Genomic DNA, 7,589 nt, shown 5'->3' on the forward strand with positions numbered 1-7,589 from the left:
TCGTTATCGGGACGATAGAATTCTTATATCGGGATATGAGATTTTGGTCATATCGCACAGCCCTATTCTGGATGTGTTAAAAAAAAAAGCTAAAAAAAAAATCACGGCATTCCATGCAATTATTCAAGAGAAATTTCAGGCTGAATTAACAAACTGATGCTGCGATCCCTCGAGCCATGCCACTTGCATGAGGAAAAAATTATTCTGGCACAGACAAGTCGAGGGTTAAATCCAGACCCCTTTCTCTGTCTGTTGTGTAGCAAAGTTTCTGGTGAAAATAACAGTTGACAGCACTGGTTTTTGGTCCGTTCACAATCATGAGAAAAACAGACAGATTAGGTACCACAACCATCTTGCATTAAAGTGTAATATTTAAACACAAGCGTGCCAAAACTTCAACCAGTCTGGTAATGCAAAGTTAGGAATTGTGTTATGAGTTATGCCCTAAAAGATGAATTGTCAGCTTGCTTTGGTAATGCAGTTACCCTAAATCTGGTTTTATTTTTAACAATTACAAAATAAAAAGCTTTCTTCCAGAAGATCTGGGCATTGTAGTGGTGAAACCGGCCTAAACACTGCACTCATGCAGGACATACAAACAAGCAGGCAATGCACATTGGAGGTCGTTCAGCTGTTACCAACAGGCCCCACACATTAGGCCTTTGTGCTTTGAGAAACATTTTTTTTTAACCCTGCCTGCAGCACAGCGAAGCGCTGCAATGTGCTGACACCATCATCAGCTATTCTAAACCTTTTACCACAGCTGTATTCCCAAAGCGTGATAAAGAGCGGAAGGAGAAAATAGAAAAAGCCTATTTTTCATTTATCTTAATTTGCCAGAGAAGCATCTAATTTTCTGATAAGATGACTGGATTTGTCTTTTTTCTGGATTATGGGGAATAAGACTGCTGTTTGGCCCGGCCGGACTAGATTCAACCATCACCCTGCTGATGATGATCCATAAACGAACGGCTTATGATCCCCTGAGTAACATACAGATTGTGAAAACCAGCAGCGGCAGTGCAGTGCAGTGCAGTAACACATTATCGATCCAAACTTGGGGAAATTCATCACTGCGTAACCCAATGGAATGGGATCACACCAGTAACAATGCTCGTCAATGTGTTCTAATTACTGCATTATGATATGAGCACTCAGTACTAATTAGTTTGACCACACCTCTAAAATTTTGACTCCATCGTGCATACTGACATCATTTTGACAAAATCTGACCACTTACATCCAGATGGACAAAGAAACACCTGGCCAAACACACACACACACACACACACACACACACACACACACACACACACACACACACTGAAAACAATACGAGCTACAATTTTGTGACTGGTGAAATCAGTACACTAAAACTTGACCTAAGTTCTACAGGTAAAAGTTGATTGCTTGCTTGTGCTTTTTGTTGATGTTGACATTTTGGGGGTATGCATATTATAAGTTTAAGATATGGGATTAAAATAGGAAAAACAAACAAAACAATTGTGTGCTGCCAGCTCAGAGATAATAGATAATAACTTTGCAAGAAAAATTATTTGTCTGAAAAGCCTTACTGCACAAAAAGATGGGAGTTGTTATGATCAAACTGGGGAAGTCAAAGAGCCTCAAAACTGCATTCAGGGAGGCAGAGCACGGAAATCGATGTGGTCATGACTGGCCAGCCACTATAGCGGCTTGACAGTTCAGGAAAAAGTACAACAGGAGCCAACAGATAAACTCTTTGAAAGACAACAATGGAAGTGGACTCCTCGACCTGAAAACATTGAACCTACATCACCTAACGCTCGTGCAGAAACAACAGAAAGACAAAACTGACTGAAGATGCTCAGCCGAAATGGCTACAGTAACAGTACAGAAGCCTGAGGTGAACGGCGGCGGTTGACGCCCTGTTCTCCCGTGGGCACTGGGATGATTGAGTCATTTAAGTCAAAGCATGATTTCAGGACACTCATTCATCACTTTGAAAGAGGCTAATGGCAAGTTCTGCAGCATGAATTAGGATCTGCACAGCAGTGATACCTTAGTGAACGCTGCTGAGTCATTTAAATATTTCTCTCTAAATGACCATCAATTAGATGACCCTTAGACCGCAATGGGAGGATATGTTTTTAATTACTGCCAGCCACTGAAGTGCAGTGACTCAGAGAACATCTATAGGCCCCGAGCTGCCAACTGGTATGCACAGTATGCAGCTGCCTTGCTGCATGCAGTGCACCATCCTCATTACATGATTAGACACTGCATGGCAGGTATGCAAGGGGTCAGCAGTACGATTACTGGCTTTGGCTTTGCATTTCATTACATTTAATGGCACAGAGTGCCACAAATGGGACAGCCCTACAGTACCTTCACATCCCTTGACAAGCCAGTGTTAGATGCACTGACCTCATTAGTGCAGTGGAGGATACCTGTGTGGCCTATCATTGATCTCTGACAGCCCTTGGAGGAGTCAGCCAACTGGTGGTAGCTTGTCTTTCCCATAGCAGCAGCAAGCCGCTTTGGCTACAGGTTACTGCAGTGCATCTTCCCGGTGCTTTGCGGTGTCGAAATATCCCCCTTTTGCGCAGGGTTGTGACCAAAATGTGGCCTCGACTATGCGTTACATACACCAGAGCTGAAAGTGGCCAGCCTTATCTTAACGCTGGCACTGCCGACACTTCAGCCTACTGAAAATAAACCATCATCCCCAGGTCCAAAAAAGAACTTCCACCGCATCTTTAAAAAGAAAGACCCGACAACTTAACGGCAAAAACTTTGTTGAAGACAGGCCTGCAAGACGTCTTTGGCACGAACGGGGTGGGTTATGTTGCATGTGCATGGTCTAGATTAGTGATGGCTAATGTGGCCTGGTGTCGCCCCTACTCCTTTATGCGCCTCTTTCCCCATTCTCTCCATCCCCCTCTCTCGACGCCATCTGTTTGTGGCATGAGAGAATGTGGAAGTAAAAAAAGAAAAGACGACATTTTGGCTGTAGTTGTTGACCTACATCGCGCGGTTGTTTTCGGCACGGCGTGAAAAGCCGCACCGAAAGACAGTCGCCTAAAGCGCACAGACGGTGAAATCGCCGCACATAACGCGCATACATTTTCGAGCCTGGTCAGGAGGAATTTAATAAGTTACGGTTGAAATACTCCGCCTCGCCGGGCCGGACAAGTCAACGCTCCAGCGCCACATATACATTTCTGATCCAACTGTAATCTCCAAAGGAAGATAAAAGCGCAACTCACCTGATTCCAAAATCGGTTTATGGTGGCGACGTGGCTGTGGTTAATTTTAATATGGGAAAAACAGTTACAACGGTGGGTCCCCGTTGTGTGTAGCAGGAAGGAGGGAAGGGAAGGGAAGGGAAGAGGGGCTGACGTGAATGAATAAACAACTGAGCTCCTCCTCAACGCCACAGCGGACTCTGGCTCAGCTACTTTAATAGGTACAGTTAATCACCACGCAGTGAGCATCATATGTTTTTGCACCTTTCATGAATTAATACTTCTGCGCTGTTTTTTTACACCCTTTACAATAATATACAGAGACTACAAAAGACGTGAGATGTTAACTTCAGAATTTCAGAATACATATTTTTGGCTAACCCTTATTAGGACTAACCTGTTTTACTGGGTAGTTTTATTTTTCATATTTATTTACATTTTTTAAACTGTGCTGGACACAATTGTATGAGCTTAACAAAGTCCACCAGGTGGCACTATGTCTGCATCCCAAACACAGGAGTGCATCGCCCATGATGCACGGTCACTTTAAAGATAACCCTAACCCTCTAGATGTAAAGATTTTTTAAACAGAACTGTTACCGCATGCAAATATTTACTGTTGAAAATGTGTATATATGGAACAGAAGTAAGTATGCAGTGAACATAGACTGTATATAAAATGAGCTCAGACCTTCCACACCTATAATAAACTCCTAGGTCTAAAGGTAAGTCAACGCTGGTGCCTTAAACCAGCAATATTATTATAGCCACCAAGGGGCGATACGCTAGTTGCAAAAAAGTATCCGGTCCTATAGGAGCCTGTGGGATAACACCTCTCTGACAGGAACCCTGTAAACACTTCTCTGATGATTGTACTGCCTTAGCTACTCATTTCGCTCACACAGAATAAAACGATAAGTCCATTGTTGTACATTTTAGTCTTTATACGTTTCAGATGAACCCAGTGGGCAAAGTCAATGTAGCGTCATAATTTTTTCTCACTGTCCAACCATGACAGCAGCCATAGCTTTGGGACTAACATTAAGCCTCCAGTTTGGTATTTAAGGTGACCATACTTCTTTGTTTGCTTACTTTTTAAATAGGATGTAAAAATAGGACCATATTTGAATTGAAATTCCAATAATGTAATTACTGGTTAGTTCACTTGGTTAGCAAGATGAATCTGTGTTTCACTGTGATATTAAATGGGATGGTTATTTTGGCCAGGAGGGGGGAAAAGCATGTAAAAATAAATAAATAACTGAACAGTGTATTTGATCTGTCACTAGTGGCCACAGCTCTAATGGTTCATTACCATAGATTCATTTATTTTATACAGGTAACTACAGTTGTCACAAAGGGGAAAAAGTAGAGGGACCCCTTTTAAAATTGCAGGTTGTTAAATTGGAAAGTGTAAAGTGACTCGCGTAGTTTTTCGTGTCAGCCTCAAGTGGCCATTTGTGTTACTGCAAGGTTTGGCACAAACAATAATAATTTATTATTTAATAATAATTTGGAATATTTTCCTGGGATTTCAAAAGCATCCATCCATAGTACAGGAGCTGAAGCCTGTCCTAGGTGCTACAGTGCCATAGGACAGGGGGGGCACACCCTTGACAGGTAACCAGCTAGTTGAAGGGTCAACACAGAGACAGACAATCATATTGACACTATTCTAGAAATGTTTTCCTTCTACTGTAGGTGCTTGATGTAATAAAATCACACGTGAAATAAAATTAAAAATCTTAAGACTTGAGTTATAAATTTAAAAGTTAAGTTATTTAAAACATGATCTCAGTAGGTGTTGCATAAGGCAAAAATAGGCCTTTTCTAGTTTTTAAAAAAAAAGTGTGACAAATTCATGAAATGTTTCGCTGTGAGAAAACATACAACACTGACACTAGAGGGCACAAGCACTCCACTGAGCTCTTGTGACAGCATGTTTTTTTCTGTGTCTAAGTGCTTCACATGTTATTTGATTAAGATTCCTTAATTCACTGCTGTTAATGTGTGAATAACTACATCAGTGTTAATCTTTATGAAGTGTCAACACAGGCCAAGGCAGGTCCACTGTAACAGCACTTTATGACAGACACATCATCGTCTCTCCAGTGGGAAATAGCGCTTCCTTTACATTTTACAACATGAAAGAAAGTCATCTTCATTTGACCAAGTTAATTTGTTGCTGACAATCAGGAAATGACTGATGTTTCGTGTGCAGTGTGCAGATGTGGCCTCCAGTCCTGTTGTTCTGTGCTATCAGTCTATGCAGAAGGCTGCGCAGGCAGGCCCCTGCAGTCTGTGATTATCCAGTCTTATTGACAGAATATGATCTTTTACATAAAGATGCCGCTGTGCCCTTCATTATTCACAGGTTCGTGAATACAGATGCGCTGCGAATTTTAAATGTTTGCAGGTCAGTGGTCTCAAAACTTTGGTTAAAACCGTGTCAGCGGAGTGAGATGAGTTTTTATTGATTTCTAAGACTCTAGGGTAAGAGCACTGCACACTATGTCAGAGGGAAAATCCGCTCTTTTTCCCACAGGTAGCGAACAGTACCGGAGCAAACAACAGACAATGTGGGGGTGTTATAACTCATACTTGCTACACGCTGGCCATCTGAGGTTCTCTCACAGCCTTGCTTTAGCATATGCTTTTTTGTCTTCTGTTAGCAAAGCGTGCAGTTCAAATAAAAGATGGTGTATAAAGGACCATTTTCCCCCTATTCAAACATATTAATATTCAAGTCTTGTCCTGTTAGTTTATCATGATGAGCTACTGCCTGCTTATTATGTTGCAGAAATCTGTGCAGTAGAGTCTGCTGGAAAAAAGAGGCTTTAAAATGTTGCACCTGTGGGTGGTTATTTAACAGTGCGGCCTATCTCCTACTCGCCTACCTTCTGTCTAGACTGTGTGATTACCATCTGCTTCATCACTCTGGACTGTCCACTGTTTGCTGAGCTCTCTCTCTCTCTCTCTCTCTCTCTCTCTCTCTCCCTCTCACAAAACACAAACAGCCACAAACACAAAAATCTAAGATACAAATGCAGCTTTTTTTTTCTGCCAGGAAATCCACCTCTTAAAGTAGATTCATGACTGTCATATAATGTTACAAACTAATGTCCATCCTGCATAGTATTTCCAAACTAACGCAAGAACATTACAATGATTTGAAGATTAGAAACAAGTTGCACAACAATTAATCTGAAGCAGACTTAAAGGGAAAATGCATCAGTCAGACTTTGCCATATGCTACTTGTTATGGGCTGAGCTAGCTGGGGCTTGTTTTGCGTCGAGTATAATTTTCTTCTAAAACTTCACATAGAGCCAATGATGAGATCATCTTTGAGACAGTTGTGTAACAAGTTTGTGATGGTGAAAATAACAAAGTAGAGGAAGTAGAAGTTGTGGCGGCTAAGCTAACCTTACCAAGTTAACATCATCATTGTGACTCAGTTAGAATAAGCACCAGTGTGAGCCTTGCTGTATAATCATTTAAAACAAAATCCAATCATTCTTGCCGCTTGTTAAACTGTACAGCCTGGAAAACAACACTGTAGCGATCACACACATTTAATTTCACAAATTACAGATGTTCATAAAAATGAAAGAGCCCAGCGTGCTTAATTTGTTACACAAGTGCATTTTAACTTGGGGCTGCCGTGTGTTTGCTATTCATTCCAGGCAGTGTAGTACTCTGGTTTCCCATTCACTTACAGTGGGTTTTTATTAGGGTGTAACAGTATTACTTCATTTGTCCTCCGAGCTCCCATTTCTTTCCTGAGATGTACAGGCAGCGGCGTGTCGGGGCAACTGAAGTTCACATGTTCAAATTCAAGCCAAATCTCCTGAGAAAGCATGTGCTGTTGTGTAAGACGCTCTTTCAAAGAAAAATCCCGTGTTGTCACGAAACATTTAAAACACAGAGAATTCTTTGCTCTGCAGCTGTGCAGGTATGTAGGCTCAGCTCAGCGTTTCTGATCAGCTGAAAATGATAGAGGCGTCTCCAAGTACACATAATAATAACATGTTTTATTCTACATTCCACAAAAATGTAAGAGATGCATGTGAACTTTGACAGCAGTGTGAATGCCGCAGCAGGGTCAGAGTGTCTCAGAAAGTTTAATATAGCCGAGGTCCTTCTAGCCCCCTGGTGAGAGACCAGTAATTAACACGGGGGCATCTTCCTCCTGTTTGACACCCTGCTCTGGAGGTTATTTGAGGCTATGTGGCTCCAGTAAGGCTCGCTCAGGAGTGCGTGGTCTTAAAAATGTGTGAGCATGCAGAAGGACATGAAAGGAAAGCGATATCTTCATATGCAGCTGGCTGAACATTTCATAGGAGAAGACACATGAAAGTCTG

The 7,589-nt window shown here is 41.8% G+C and overlaps 1 protein-coding gene across 1 annotated transcript in view; it reads right to left on the minus strand.

The window, feature by feature from the left end:
• znf710b (zinc finger protein 710b) overlaps window positions 1–3,397 on the minus strand; it is a 29,379-nt gene extending 25,982 nt beyond the window's left edge. The window contains exon 1 of the mRNA XM_013910907.1: window positions 3,249–3,397. The gene's annotated coding sequence lies outside the window, so the exon portion shown is untranslated. The remainder of the gene's footprint in view (window positions 1–3,248) is intronic.
• Between the last annotated feature and the right edge of the window lie 4,192 nt (window positions 3,398–7,589).

This window comes from Pundamilia nyererei, unplaced genomic scaffold (assembly GCF_000239375.1).
Source record: "Pundamilia nyererei isolate P.nyererei 1_Seehausen unplaced genomic scaffold, PunNye1.0 scaffold00051, whole genome shotgun sequence".
Taxonomy (NCBI): Eukaryota; Metazoa; Chordata; class Actinopteri; order Cichliformes; family Cichlidae; genus Pundamilia; species Pundamilia nyererei.